Raw genomic sequence first — 16,388 nt, 5'->3', positions numbered from 1 at the left:
TCTCACTATTACTGTGAGAGTGTTTCTGTAGCAAATATTCTTCTCAAGATGAGAAGAAACTTCAATATTACAATCCATTTGTTATTGTGATTTAAATACACACACACAAACACACAAAAGTTAATGCACATACACTGATGATATCTCAATTTATGGGGCCATTCTGCGGATGTCAAGATCGATATCTCTCGAGTGGTTCTCAGAAGGCCATAGGGTGACCCTCTCTAGGTACTTAAGCAGGGAGGAGAAGTAGACCGCACTGTGACATGTCCCTAGGAACTATGTGTGCCTTGTCCCATAGTCAGACGGATGACTGACTATCTTGAAAACCACCATGGAACTTTTGTTTGGCAAATGATGGAGATCAAGTCAGGGTCAAAATCAGAAAACTAGATGGAGCTTCCAAGCTCCAGTGGAAGAGCAGATGGATGGAGAAAAAGAGCAAGGATGTCAGGAATATAAGGGCTTGGTCCACACTATGAGACACTGTGCCTGAACTAAGGGGATTTCAACTAATCCAGTGACCTGGGAATGAAAGAACATGGGATCAAACTGGAAGCTCTGAATGTGGCTGACAATTGGGGCAGACGGAGAAGCCAAAGATAATGGCACTTGCAATTGTCTGCATATCATACACTGGCTTTTTGTGATCATATTTTTTGTGGATGCATACCTTGGTAAATCTGGATGGATGAAGGGTGGGCTTGGACTTCCCACAGCTCAAAGTACCCTGCCCTCTATTTGGACTGGTGTTTGAGTGGAGAGGTTTATTTGCGGAGCAAGAAGAATGTGGGAGGAGGAAGAGAAGTGGAAAGTTTGATAATTATTATTATGAAGTAATAGAAAATAACCAATGAGGACATTGGAGATAGGAAAAAAAAACTTTCATGTTAGTTGTTGATTCAGACCAAAAATTATTTTACAGAAAAAAAAAAACACATAAAGGGGTTGAGTTACTTGGAAAATATGACTCAAGTAATTGGGAAGAAGATTGGGGTTTTTATTTTGGGTCTTCTTGGGGCTGTATGAGCAGCATTTTAGGACCTGTATGCTGGATATTTCTGGGGGTTAGTAGGGAAGAAACCTGGCTAGGAGGAGTTTTATGACATAAGTAGAGCCTTGATGATGTCACAAAGCTTTGGTTGGGGGTGGCAACTCTGTTCCACATGAAGCACTAGTCTTCTGTGAAGGTGGGCTTACTATCTTCACGGTGGCTGAGGAGGTCAGTTCAGCTCTTGGGCTCCACAACTGTTCAACCGAATTTCCAGAAGTTGGAATCTAGAGAGCCAAGATATTTTCTTTTGGTAAATATGTTTAGGAAGCAACTAGGACCTCTGTAGTCAAAGAAAGGTTTCTTTCAAATCTGCTCTGGGTCCAAAATTTATGTCGTTAACAGCTCCTATATTTGATAGCTGGGGGACGGTTAATGTCGGGTATTCTCCCCACTCTATCTTTGCTAAAAATGTCCAATTCCTCAGTCCACTTAAATGGCAAAGATCCTCTTTGTCCATATGTGTTTTAAAAGATAATTATTTCTAATAGGTGCTGTTGCACAGATTAATGTTTCTTTCTTTTGGCAGTTTGACTCACAGTACTCACTACTCTAATGAAGATACAGAATATCTTTATGTAATCAACCTGGATCTGGATCAGGAGACACAATAGAGAGAGCCAGTGGACTGGAGTGCCATGACCTTGGGCAGGTGGTTATAGATCAGCCAACTAACCAGTAGCTTGAGTGGTAAGGAGAGGAGTGGCTGTTCTTTGAATTCTTTGCCATCTGTTCAGATATTTCTTTCTCACTTTAGGTATAGGCATAGCTTCCTCTCTCATTGATATAGTAAGTCAGGAAGTAGGTTTCTCAGTAGAGGTCAATTGCATTTTGCAGCAGGAATATGTCTCTGATACACATATACTGAGCTGTAGACAAGAGTTTGATAATTTTCCTATTAATTTCTTAAGAACATATTACATTTAGGTATCCAAATCTATTCAGCCCTGCCTTTTTCACCTGCTCCAAAGTTATTCCTAAAAACAGCCTTGACCTCACATCCTCACCTTCTTATCCTTGCAGGCACTTATGGTGGAGGAAACCACTTTGTGTCTGATTTAAACTGAAGAGTTCTTCCTATGCAGAGATTGGCAGCTATGAAGACCAAGCACAGAAACAGAGCCTAGAGACAGTGGAACAGGAGTGCTGTGGCCTATCTCAGAAAGTCTCCCGCCATGATGAAGATGCCTCTCAGTATGAGTTGCATGCCACATCTCCAGAAGAAGAATGGGCCATCGCTCCAGAAGCAAAAACGTAGTAAGCCTTTTGAGGCCCTGGAGAATATTTTTGGCCGCAGAATTTCTCATGGCTGGAAGTAATCCAATGAACCTGTCACCCATTGGAAAGCCAACATTCTTGATCAACTGCCAACATATCCCTCTCTCTATTTGTTGAAATATGATGGGATTGATTGTGTCTATGGCTTGGAGCTTCATAGAGATGAAAGGATTTTAAACCTGAAGATCCTGCCTAATAATGTGCCATTTCCTCAGGTGACAGACACTCATCTCTCAAACACCATAGTTGGCAGAGCAGTGAAACATACATTCATGGGCACAAATGGCTCTAAGAATGACTGGAACGGGATGGTCCTAGAAGAGGTGCCAATCATGAAGACCTGGTTTTATATTACCTACCAGAAAGATCCGGTCTTGTACATTTACCACTTCCTGGATGACTACCTCGAAGGCAACCTCCACATCATGCCAGGCTCTAAGGAAGAGTGGAGTGGCGTGGTCCCAGATGAGGTGCACACCATAAAAACCTGTTTCAACACTGTCAACGAGAATGATCCGGTCCTGTACCTTTACCACCATCATGATGATTCCATTGAAGGCAACCTCCACATCACGCCTGAATGTCCTCCAGTAGAGGTGACTTTGGAATTAGGCAGGGATTCCTTGGAGGGCAAAAGAGTGCAGTACAACAAAAAAGATGGAACCCAAGAGATAGGTAAAATTATTTGCCAAGTTCCCAACAAACCTTCTGTGTATTTCATCAAGTTTGATAATGACTTCCATATCTATGTCTATGATTTGGTGAAGATCTGTTAAAGTGAAATTCTCAAATTTTGAGTGGCAGACTTAATCCTCTCTTTGGGAATGTGTTTTTTCAGAGATACCTCAGGTCTTCTATGAATCCTGGTATCTTTTCCAATGGATTATTCTTTCTCAAAGAATAAAAATTTGTTAACATGTTGTGTTATTTGGTCAATGATGGATTGTGTTTGGTGGATGGGGCATCACAGAAATACATGCCTCAAAACAAAGCAGGATTTATGGTCTTTTCCCCTTGGAGAGTAAAGGACTGGGGATGCGAGGTGTGGTAAAGGACAAGATGGCTGTCAAGGAAGCAGTGGAGAGGGGACAAAAAGTTGTATGATCTCGGGGCGGTATGAAGCTTGAGGGAAAACCATATCAAATGGAAAGATGTGACCGATATCAGCGTGAGGTATTGGGACTTAAGAGGATAAAGAGTAGATTAATCAGGAAGGGACACAAATGTATACTCAAAATCAGAGAAAATTAGTTTTCATTTGATGAATGGTTTAATTCGTACTGGCTGTAAGTCAAACGATGTTTGATCTCCACTAGAGCATGTTGCTTAGTGAAAAGTGTCTCCGCTCAGTTGCTCTTCTCCAGTAAGTTGGACATCAAGCTACCTACTTAGTTTTGCCAGAATTCTGTCTGCCACCTACTTTGTCATGCCTGGATTCGGTATGCCTTGAACTCTCATAGGTCTTATCCATGCCATCCAACCCTTGTCAGTTCATTTAAATAATTGCCCTGCCATATCTGGAAAACAGTGTTCCCTTTCATTGATCATGTTCTGTAGTACTTGGGCTATAGAACTCATGAACACACTCACCCACACACAGGATAAACATGTACATATGATGCCCACTAGTGTGTGACATGCACACATATGATGAATACACCGAACTCCATAATATCAGTAAAGTAGGGAATCCATGATGCTAGGTGGAGTCTGGCAAAGACCCCACACACCCATCAAACCGCCAAATACCAGTATGGTACTGATGTCTGACTCCCATCCTGTAAGGAACCTGCCATCCTGTAACTGGGCTATTTTTGGTTCCTTCATCTTCACAAACTTGGTTAAAATGTTAGAGTTGTCAAACTGAGAGTTAGGGTCCAGCATGTAGATCAGCTGTCCCAGGTCAGGTGATTTGGCTACAATTTGGGTGAGAAATTGTACCAGGGAATTCTGGTACACACTCTCCTCTTCTTCTCCCTGTCCTCATCATCACTCTTGTGGGTGGGCCTGGAGCACAAAGAAGGTAAAATGGAATAAGCCTCCTCCTTAGTGGAAAACCTTGTCAATCCTTAATTTGACCTGACTCTCTGAGGGAATGCAGCACATTTTTTTCTACTAGGTCTCCTCATTCATTGGTTCACTCATTTTTCCAATGAATGATTGAATTCATCCATTCTTCCTTGTCTCTCCCTCTTCTTTCTTCCCTTCTTCCATTTCCCCCTTGATTGTAGAAATTTGAGCAGCAGGGCTGCATCCCCATGGGGCCGCCTTGTAAGGTTATGCTCCGAAATAACAACACAAAACTATTCATTTCAACACTGCCTGCCCCATTATTTTCAGCCTCTTAACCCATGCCTAATAATGTATGTTGCAGCACGAGGTGCGCTTAGAAGGAAAGATTTAGCATGTCTGACTTGGTGGCTGGCTGTATCGCCATCTGCCTCAGAGTGCAGAGCTACCATTTCTGCCCATGGGAGAGGTGCATGGCATCTCTAAGCTCAATTCCTATTCCTCCCAGCATTCTCTTATGTTTATTCCACCCACCTATGTTCTAACCTTTCAGGCCAAACAGTTTCTTTATTTAATTAACCAATGACCTATACTCCATCATTACTCCTATTTCTGTTTAAACAAGAACGGAATCTTTAACTTTAACATAGCAATATTACATATAACAAAACAGTTATCAAGCAAGAATTACAGTTACAATATTTATATCTATTTTATCTTTTATCAGAACAATGGAAAACTATAACTGTCTATCTATTCTTCAACTCCATCAGAGACTCCAGAATAATACAGTATTACCTAAGCAAACAAAAAGTAAGCCATTTTCAAACTCTAGAAATGACAGAGACATCTCGCTGCCTGGACAGTCACCCAAAGTTCCTCTGTACCGTTGGTGTTTCCATCCTCAGCCTACAGGCCCATAGTTTCCAGCAGACATTTCCATGAAGCAGGAAATTTCAAAGGCAGTCACTATCTGCTTGTCTTGAAGAATGTTTTGCTGACCCTTTCCTGAATCAGGAACACAAAAAGATCATCTCACCTTTAGGCAAGTTCAGTAGTCCTCTCTCTGAGTGTTTTCTGTGTACAGTTTATGCAACAATCCAGGCAAGAGCAGTTTCTTCCCCAAATCGCTATCAAACTCCATAAGGAACCTCTAGGATGCCCATCTTCTTCCTGAAGTAGATATGTGCTGCCAAGAGTAGAGTGTCTCACTGTCATGAAAAACCCTAAGGTACTAAAACATTAAATACCCTATTTTGTAGTCTAGAGAGATATGAATAATGCCTATCTAACTGAAATATATATTTCATATATATATATATATATATGGAGCTAGAAAAACTAACTAACATGACTACAAACTTGACTATTATTAATGATTATCCATTAATAACCTATATACATTATATTTTTAAATGAACTACACAATCACAATACCTTAATTAAGATCAAAAATGCATATACATATAACAAAATTGACCTAAAATCTCTATCAGTAAAGCAAAATCTATACTAATGCAAATATTCATATCTATATCACATCCCACTTTAAATGTAAAAGAACGTTTATATGCCATATTTGGGAACGTGGGTGCAGTTTCTTCTCTCCAAAATGCTTCCTGCTGAATGGTGGCATCATTATTGATTTATCTCAGTTGGCAGTTGAGCGAAGCAATTTTTTAAAGGTGTTCAGAGTAACCTTTAAGTAGGGTGTGGTCCATCCTACCATATTAGGATAGAGGCATCCACAGACTGTCACCCTCTGTGAAAACAAAATAGAAACTCCTTTCCACAGCATCATGTCCTTAGATCCAAATTTCAAAGTCAAGGCATTTTCAAAATATCTATGTTGGATTATTTCAGCAGCTTTTATAAAGAAACATCTTTTAGCAGCTATTGCTACTGCCTCAAAATTCAAATGATTCAAAAAGAGCAAAATAGCATACAATATCAAAATTCGCTATGAATTTTCCATCTTTGTGCGCTTCAATTTAACTTCTATTTTGTTTACTTTTCCTTTTCATTATTTGCCTTTTGAGACAGGTTCTCTGTATCTTTGACTTGGAATAACTCTGTATACCTGTCTGTCCTAGAAGTCTCAGAGATCTGCCTCTCTCTGCCTTTCAGGCATTGGGATTAAAGGTGTATGCTACTACACATTGAACTCACAAAGATCTGTTTGTCTCTGCCTTCAAGGCACTGGGATTAAAGGTGTGTGCTACTACACATTGAAGGTACAGAGGTCAATCTCCCTCTGCCTCCCATGTGTTGGGTTTACAGGTGTGTACTACCACACCCAACAACTCTCTTCCTTTTTTTAACTTTAAGAACATCAAATTTTAGCCTGCAAATATTTTTAACACACTCTAAATCATTTAAAAATTTTCTTTGTCTTTGAATCTCTCTTTACTCTATTTCTCTCTCTGTTTTTCTGACCACATGAGTCTTTCATTTACCAAGCAATCTCAGTAGGACTAAAGCCGTGGCTTTGCTGGCCAGATGTAGCCCATTCCTTAGCTTTCTGCCATTCCAACCTTGTGGCTGAGGTACCGAACAGAGCCGCATTCAGTGCCACAAGTCTACAGTGCTTCAAGGTCCTTGCCGTCAAAGAGGCTGCAACAGACAACACTCAAGTCCTCTCTCTTTAGCTGGCCCTCCTTCCTCAAACAGTCAGAGTTTGCCCAGGCAGGATGGCCCAGAAAGCCGGCATTTTAAAACAACACAGTTTTTTTTTCCTGCTACTGCTGAAAACATACAAGCATTCAGTTGGCTTTTATCAACACCATTTAAATGTTTTGTGGCAGGACCTCTTAAGGGCTGCAGGGTTTTGCAGCTGAAGCTGAGTCAGCAAGCCTCTTTTAGATGAGAGCCCTTGCTTTCTTCTAGCAAGCAGAACAGACCGAGAAATCGCTGCTACCAAGAAAACATGCTTTACTCTTTCCCAAGCTTTCTCAGGCTTTCAGTGGATTCAGTTGTCCACAAGGCTGCAAGTCATTCTGTAGTTATTTGAGCAGCGAGGCTGTGTCCCCAGCACCACGGCCGCATGAAGGTTATGCCTGAAATAAATACACAAAAACTGTATTCTTTTAAACACTGCTGGCCCATTAGATTCAGCATTTTAACCCATTTCTAATAATCAGTGTAGTATAACGAGGTGCACTTACCAGGAAAAATTCAGCATGTCTGACATGGTGGCTGGCTGCATCGACATCTGCCTCAGAGAGCAGAGCTATGGCATCTGCCGTGGAGAGGGGAGCATGGCTTCTCTGAGCTCACTACCTCTTCCTCCCGGCATTCTATTTTGTTTACTCCACCTACCTATGTTCTAACCTATCAGCTGATGCGGATTCTTTCTTTAATTAATCAATAAACTTCTTCTGTCACTTTATCCTTTCAACAGCTTGCACATATAAATCTCCCATGTGTCTTCTGTTGTATAATCTTTCATTTGTAAAGAACTTGCACTCTCAGGGGAGGATTTTTCTGACATCTCTGTGGATGGAGATCATATGAGGAAGATCAGATGAGCAACCATGACAACTCTAATGCTGTAGAGTTAGGTGGACCAGAGATTGATGGCTGACATTCCTGTGCTATACATCAGATGCCCCTGAACTCTGGCCCTGTTGACAGACAGGCAGACATCAAGTTGGTCACACATACTTAACCCATTCAGGTTCACAGATACTGTAAATGGAGTTTTAATTCTTCTCCTAAACTAATAAAAAACCAAGATTAGGAGAAGAGAAGAGCCTGAAGTAAGGCCTCAAAATGGGTCATTTTGCAAAGGAAAGGTTACCTGCCTCCATGTATGCTGTCTCCCCTTCTTAGTCAAATCCATCCTTCCAGTGTCTAGCTAAAAGCTAACCATAGGATTGAACCCAACTGCCTTTGATTTCTGAAATAAGTGCTGTCCCCTTAAGGTCTCATAACAGCACAGGAAGGTTTGTAAGACTGTCCCAGCAACAATTTAAAGCAATTCTAGGACACCAAAGATGCAGCAAATTTGGGTAATTGGTAATATAGATCGTTCTGATGGGACAAAATAATGTAGCATTAAAAAAAAAACAGATTGGTGTACTCACGATGAATTTATGTGATATGGCACACACAGGCTTCTGGTTCTGAATACTTCAAGCTCGGTGGGTTTTGGAGATTGTCGTGACCCTGAACCTAGCTGGAGGCTTTGGGGCCTTGAAAGGACAAGACTTAATATTTCAGGACATCCTTGTACTTGGTCCCCACTGTTTACTGATTTCCTTACAGAGAATGAGCAGCCATCTACTCCTGCTGCCATGCCTTCCCCACATGAACAGAGAGAAGACCCTATACACACAGGTCGCTTGTATCACATGTGAAGGCATAAGTCACAAACAAACTCCCACAGCAGTTTAGAATTGTGATTAATAGAATGATTAGTTCTTGAAAGGGGAAAAACTTAGAGATCACAATCCCTTACAAAAGCCCTCTGCAGGATCAGAAAAGGAGCCTAGTAGCCGGAAGGGAAGCTCAAGCAAGAGATCAAGCTGAAGGTAGAAGTTGCTTTTTAAAAGAGAGAGAGACCTCAACTCAATGGGCTGGTATCTCAGTGACTATTCAGGAAACATCACAGAGAAAGGATCTGCTTCATGCATGAGAGTCACCGATGATTTCCCTTTAAGAAAAAAACCCATCAAAACTCCCAATAACATCATCAGCATTCAACAACATGTCTATGATTTCTTTGCCTTGCCTTTGATGGTGCAGTAAATGATGATGATAGTTAATCTGTGCAATTAATGCAAATTTCCTTGTAACTGACTAGACAGAATTGACAGGTTATCTTAAACACAGCAGGGAGTCACTCTACGATGGAACTGGTTCATCATCACCTGTGTGACAGTGACATAATTGAGATCTTTCCTTTGTCTATAAATCTCATTATGTTCAACATGATATGTTGTCATACAGATTTCTTAGGGTTTTGTCCCACTGGTGGTTTCCTTGGTATGCTTACATAATTTTTGCCAGATCCAATCAGTTTTGCCATGCACTCTCAGCTCCACGTCATTTTGTTTCCCTTATGTTCCAGTCCAGGCATTTTAGACCTCTTGTAACTGTTGTAAGAGTATCTCATGTTCCACCTAAATGATTTAGGGTTTTATTTAGGCTGGGTTTTATCTTCCATCACTGAGTTCATTGACTTTCCTTGGGCGTAATTCCTGGGACACTGAGCCTAACTCCAGGGTGGTTCCTCCAGTTATTTCTCCTTTCTTAGATAGTTTACACTCTCACTATTACTGTGAGAGTGTTTCTGTAGCAAATATTCTTCTCAAGATGAGAAGAAACTTCAATATTACAATCCATTTGTTATTGTGATTTAAATACACACACACATATACACACAAGTTAATGCACATACACTGATGATATCTCAATTTATGGGGCCATTCTGGGGATGTCAAGATCGATATCTCTCGAGTGGTTCTCAGAAGGCCATAGGGTGACCCTCTCTAGGTACTTAAGCATGGAGGAGAAGTTGACCGCACTGTGACATGTCCCTAGGAACTATGTGTGCCTTGTCCCATAGTCAGACTGATGACTGACTATCTTGAAAACCACCATGGAACTTTTGTTTGGCAAATGATGGAGATCAAGTCATGGTCAAAATCAGAAAACTAGATGGAGCTTCCAAGCTCCAGTGGAAGACCAGATGGATGGAGAAAAAGAGCAAGGATGTCAGGAATATAAGGGCTTGGTCCACACTATGAGACACTGTGCCTGAACTAAGGGGATTTCAACTAATCCAGTGACCTGGGAATGAAAGAACATGGGATCAAACTGGAAGCTCTGAATGTGGCTGACAATTGTGGCAGATGGAGAAGCCAAAGATAATGGCACTTGCAATTGTCTGCATATCATACACTGGCTTTTTGTGATCATATATTTTGTGGATGCATACCTTGCTAAATCTGGATGGATGAAGGGTGGGCTTGGAGTTCCCACAGCTCAAAGTACCCTGCCCTCTATTTGGACTGCTGTTTGAGTGGAGAGGTTTATTTGCGGAGCAAGAAGAATGTGGGAGGAGGAAGAGAAGTGGAAAGTTTGATAATTATTACTATGAAGTAATGGAAAAATCAATAGAAAATAACCAATGAGGACATTGGAGTTAGGAAAAAAAACATACATTGAGTTGTTGACTCAGACCAAAAATTATTATACAGAAAAAAAAAACACATAAAAAGGTTGAGTTACTTGGAAAATATGACTCAAGTATTTGGGAAGAAGATTGGGGTTTTTATTTTGGGTCTTCATGGGGCTGTATGAGCAGCATTTTAGGACCTGTATGCTGGATATTTCTGGGGGTTAGTAGGGAAGAAACCTGGCTAGGAGGAGTTTTATGACATAAGTAGGGCCTTGATGATGTCACAAAGCTTTGGTTGGGGGTTGCAACTCTGTTCCTCATGAAGCACTAGTCTTCTGTAAAGGTGGGCTTACTATCTTCACGGTGGCTGAGGAGGTCAGTTCAGCTCTTGGGCTCCACAACTGTTCAACCGAATTTCCAGAAGTTGGAATCTAGAGAGCCAAGATATTTTCTTTTGGTAAATATGTTTAGGAAGCAACTAGGACCTCTCTAGGCAAAGAAAGGTTTCTTTCAAATCTGCTCTGGGTCCAAAATTTATGTCGTTAACAGCTCCTATATTTGATAGCTGGGGGACGGTTAATGTCGGGTATTCTCCCCACTCTATCTTTGCTAAACATGTCCAATTCCTCAGTCCACGTAAATGGCAAAGATCCTCTTTGTCCATATGTGTTTTAAAAGATAATTATTTCTAATAGGTGCTGTTGCACAGATTAATGTTTCTTTCTTTTGGCAGTTTGACTCACAGTACTCACTTCTCTAATGAAGATACAGAATATCTTTATGTAATCAACCTGGATCTGGATCAGGAGACACAATAGAGAGAGCCAGTGGACTGGAGTGCCATGACCTTGGGCAGGTGGTTATAGATCAGCCAACTAACCAGTAGCTTGAGTGGTAAGGAGAGGAGTGGCTGTTCTTTGAATTCTTTGCCATCTGTTCAGATATTTCTTTCTCACTTTAGGTATAGGCATAGCTTCCTCTCTCATTGATATAGTAAGTCAGGAAGTAGGTTTCTCAGTAGAGGTCAATTGCATTTTGCAGCAGGAATATGTCTCTGATACACATATACTGAGCTGTAGACAAGAGTTTGATAATTTTCCTATTAATTTCTTAAGAACATATTCCATTTAGGTATCCAAATCTATTCAGCCCTGCCTTTTTCACCTGCTCCAAAGTTATTCCTAAAAAGAGCCTTGACCTCACATCCTCACCTTCTTATCCTTGCAGGCACTTATGGTGGAGGAAACCACTTTGTGTCTGATTTAAACTGAAGAGTTCTTCCTATGCAGAGATTGGCAGCTATGAAGCCCAAGCACAGAAACAGAGCCAAGAGACAGTGGAACAGGAGTGCTGTGGCCTATCTCAGAAAGTCTCCCGCCATGATGAAGATGCCTCTCAGTATGAGTTGCATGCCACATCTCCAGAAGAAGAATGGGCCATCGCTCCAGAAGCAGAAACTTAGTAAGCCTTTTGAGGCCCTGGAGAATATTGTTGGCCGCAGAATTTCTCATGGCTGGAAGGAAGCCAATGAACCAGTCACCCATTGGAAAGCCATCATTCTAGATCAACTGCCAACATATCCCTCTCTCTATTTGTTGAAATATGATGGGATTGATTGTGTCTATGGCTTGGAGCTTCATAGTGATGAAAGGATTTTAAACCTGAAGATCCTGCCTAATAATGTGCCATTTCCTCAGGTGACAGACACTCATCTCTCAATCACCATAGTTGGCAGAGCAGTGAAACATACATTCATGGGCACAAATGGCTCTAAGAATGACTGGAACGGGATGGTCCTAGAAGAGGTGCCAATCATGAAGACCTGGTTTTATATTACCTACAAGAAAGATCCGGTCTTGTACATTTACCACCTCCTGGATGACTACCTGAAGGCAACCTCCACATCATGCCAGGCTCTAAGGAAGAGTGGAGTGGCATGGTCCCAGGTGAGGTGCAGACAATAACGACCTGTTTCTACATTGTCAACGAGAATGATCCGGACCTGTACCTTTACCACCATCATGATGATTCCATTGAAGGCAACCTCCACATCACGCCTGAATGTCCTCCAGTAGAGGTGACTTTGGAATTAGGCAGGGATTCCTTGGAGGGCAAAAGAGTGCAGTACAACAAAAAAGATGGAACCCAAGAGATAGGTAAAATTATTTGCCAAGTTCCCAACAAACCTTCTGTGTATTTCATCAAGTTTGATAATGACTTCCATATCTATGTCTATGATTTGGTGAAGATCTGTTAAAGTGAAATTCTCAAATTTTGAGGGGCAGACTTAATTCTCTCTTTGGGAATGTGTTTTTTTCAGAGATACCTCAGGTCTTCTATGAATCCTGGTATCTTTTCCAATGGATTATTCTTTCTCAAAGAATAAAAATTTGTTAACATGTTGTGTTATTTGGTCAATGATGGATTGTGTTTGGTGGATGGGGCATCACAGAAATACATGCCTCAAAACAAAGCAGGATTTATGGTCTTTTCCCCTTGGAGAGTAAAGGACTGGGGATGCATGGTGTGGTAAAGGACAAGATGGCTGTCAAGGAAGCAGTGGAGAGGGGACTAAAAGTGTATGATCTCAGGCGGTACGAAGCTTGAGGGAAAACCATGTAAAATGGAAAGTTGTGACCAATATCAGCGTGAGGTATTGGGACTTAAGAGGATAAAGAGTAGATTAATCAGGAATGGACACAAATGTATACTCAAAATCAGAGAAAATTAGGTTTCATTTGGTGAATGGTTTAATTCGTACTGGCTGTAAGTCAAAGGATGTTTGATCTCCACTAGAGCATGTTGCTTAGTGAAAAGTGTCTTTGCTCAGTTGCTCTTCTCCAGTAAGTTGGACAACAAGCTACCTACTTAGTTTTGCCAGAATTCTGTCTGCCACCTACTTTGTCACGCCTGGATTCGGTATGCCTTGAACTATCATAGGTCTTATCCATGCCATTCAACCCTTGTGAGTTCATTTAAAAAATTGCCCTGCCATACCTGGAAAACAGTGTTCCCTTTCATTGATCATGTTCTGTAGTACTTGGGCTATAAAACTCATGAACACACTCACCCACACACAGGATAAGCATGTACATATGATGCCCACTAGTGTGTGACATGCACACATATGATGAATGCACCGAACTCCATAATATCAGTAAAGTAGGGAATCCATGATGCTAGGTGGAGTCTGGCAAAGACCCCACACACCCATCAAACCGCCAAATACCAGTATGGTACTGATGTCTGACTCCCATCCTGTAAGGAACCTGCCATCCTGTAACTGGGCTATTTTTGGTTCCTTCATCTTCACAAACTTGGTTAAAATGTTAGAGTTGTCAAACTGGGAGTTAGGGTCCAGCATGTAGATCAGCTGTCCCAGGTCAGGTGATTTGGCTACAATTTGGGTGAGAAATTGTACCAGGGAATTCTGGTACACCCTCTCCTCTTCTTCTCCCTGTCCTCATCATCACTCTTGTGGGTGGGCCTGGAGCACAAAGAAGGTAAAATGGAATAAGCCTCCTCCTTAGTGGAAAACTTGTCAATCCTTAATTTGACCTGACTCTCTGAGGGAATGCAGCACATTTTTTCCTACTAGGTCTCCTCATTCATTGGTTCACTCATTTTTCCAAGGAATGATTGAATTCATCCATTCTTCCTTGTCTCTCTCTCCTCTTTCTTCCCTTCTTCCATTTCCCCCTTGATTGTAGAAATTTGAGCAGCAGGGATGCATCCCCATGGGGCCGCCTTGTAAGGTTAGGCTCCGAAACAACAACACAAAACTATTCATTTAAACACTGCCTGCCCCATTATTTTCAGCCTCTTAACCCATGTCTAATAATGTATGTTGCAGCACGAGGTGCGCTTAGAAGGAAAGATTTAGCATGTCTGACCAGGTGGCTGGCTGTATCGCCATCTGCCTCAGAGTGCAGAGCTACCATTTCTGCCCATGGGAGAGGTGCATGGCATCTCTAAGCTCAATTCCTATTCCTCCCAGCATTCTCTTATGTTTATTCCACCCACCTATGTTCTAACCTTTCAGGCCAAACAGTTTCTTTATTTAATTAACCAATGACCTATACTCCATCATTACTCCTATTTCTGTTTAAACAAGAACGGAATCTTTAACTTTAACATAGCAAATTACATATAACAAAACAGTTATCAAGCAAGAATTACAGTTACAATATTTATATCTATTTTATCTTTTATCATAACAATGGAAAACTATAACTATCTATCTATTCTTCAACTCCATCAGAGACTCCAGAATAATACAGTATTACCTAAGCAAACAAAAAGTAAGCCATTTTCAAACTCTAGAAATGACAGAGACATCTCGCTGCCTGGACAGTCACCCAAAGTTCCTCTGTACCGTTGGGGTTTCCATCCTCAGCCTACAGGCCCATAGTTTCCAGCAGACATTTCCATGAAGCAGGAAATTTCAAAGGCAGTCACTATCTGCTTGTCTTGAAGAATGTTTTGCTGACCGTTTCCTGAATCAGGAACACGAAAAGATCATCTCACCTTTAGGCAAGTTCAGTAGTCCTCTCTCTGAGTGTTTTCTGTGTACAGTTTATGCAACAATCCAGGCAAGAGCAGTTTCTTCCCCAAATGGCTATCAAACTCCATAAGGATCCTCTGTGATGTCTATATTCTTCCTGAAGTAGATATGTGCTGCCAAGAGTAGAGTGTCTCACTGTCATGAAAAACCCTAAGGTACTAAAACATTAAATAGCCTGTTTTGTAGTCCAGAGAGATATGAATAATGCCTATCTGACTGAAATATATATATCTATGTAGCTAGAAAATCTAACTAACATGACTACAAACTTGACTATTATTAATGATTATCCATTAATAACCTATATACATTATATTTTTAAATGAACTACACAATCACAATACCTTAATTAAGATCAAAAATGCATATACATATAACAAAATTGACCTAAAATCTCTATCAGTAAAGCAAAATCTATACTAATGCAAATATTCATATCTATATCACATCCCACTTTAAATGTAAAAGAACGTTTATAAGCCATATTTGGGAACGTGGGTGCAGTTTTTTCTCTGCAAAATGCTTCCTGCTGAATGGTGGCATCATTATTGATTTATCTCAGTTGGCAGTTGAGTGAAGCAATTTTTTAAAGGTGTTCACAGCAACCTTTAAATAGGGCATGGTCCATCCTACCATATTAGGATAGAGCCATCCACAGACTATCACCCTCCGTGAAAACAAAATAGAAACTCCTTTCCAAAGCATCATGTCCTTAGATCCAAATTTCAAAGTCAAGGCATTTTCAAAATATCTATGTTGTATTATTTCAGCAGCTTTTATAAAGAAACATCTTTTAGCAGCTATTGCTACTGCCTCAAAATTCAAATGATTCAAAAAGAGCATAATAGCATACAATATCAAAATTCGCTGTGAATTTTCCATCTTTGTGCGCTTCAATTTAACCTCTATTTTGTTTATTTTTCCTTTTTATTTTTTGCCTTTTGAGACAGGTTCTCTGTATCTTTGACCTGGAATAACTCTGTATACCTGTCTGTCCTTGAAGTCTCAGAGATCTGCCTCTCTCTGCCTTTCAGGCATTGGAATTAAAGGTGTATGCTACTACACATTGAACTCACAAAGATCTGTTTGTCTCTGCCTTCAAGGCACTGGGCTTAAAGGTGTGTGCTACCTCACCTTGAAGGTACAAAGGTCAATCTCCCTCTGCCTCCCATGTGTTGGGTTTACAGGTGTGTACTACCACACCCAACAACTCTCTTCCTTTTTTTAACTTTAAGAACTTCAAATTTTAGCCTGCACATATTTTTAACACACTGTAAATCATTTAAAAATTTCCTTTGTCTTTGAATCTCTCTTTACTCTATTTCTCTCTCTGTTTTTCTGACCACATGAGTCTTTCATTT

This window comes from Microtus pennsylvanicus, chromosome Y, assembly GCF_037038515.1.
Source record: "Microtus pennsylvanicus isolate mMicPen1 chromosome Y, mMicPen1.hap1, whole genome shotgun sequence".
Classification (NCBI taxonomy): Eukaryota; Metazoa; Chordata; class Mammalia; order Rodentia; family Cricetidae; genus Microtus; species Microtus pennsylvanicus.
This window is presented reverse-complemented; position numbering follows the sequence as displayed.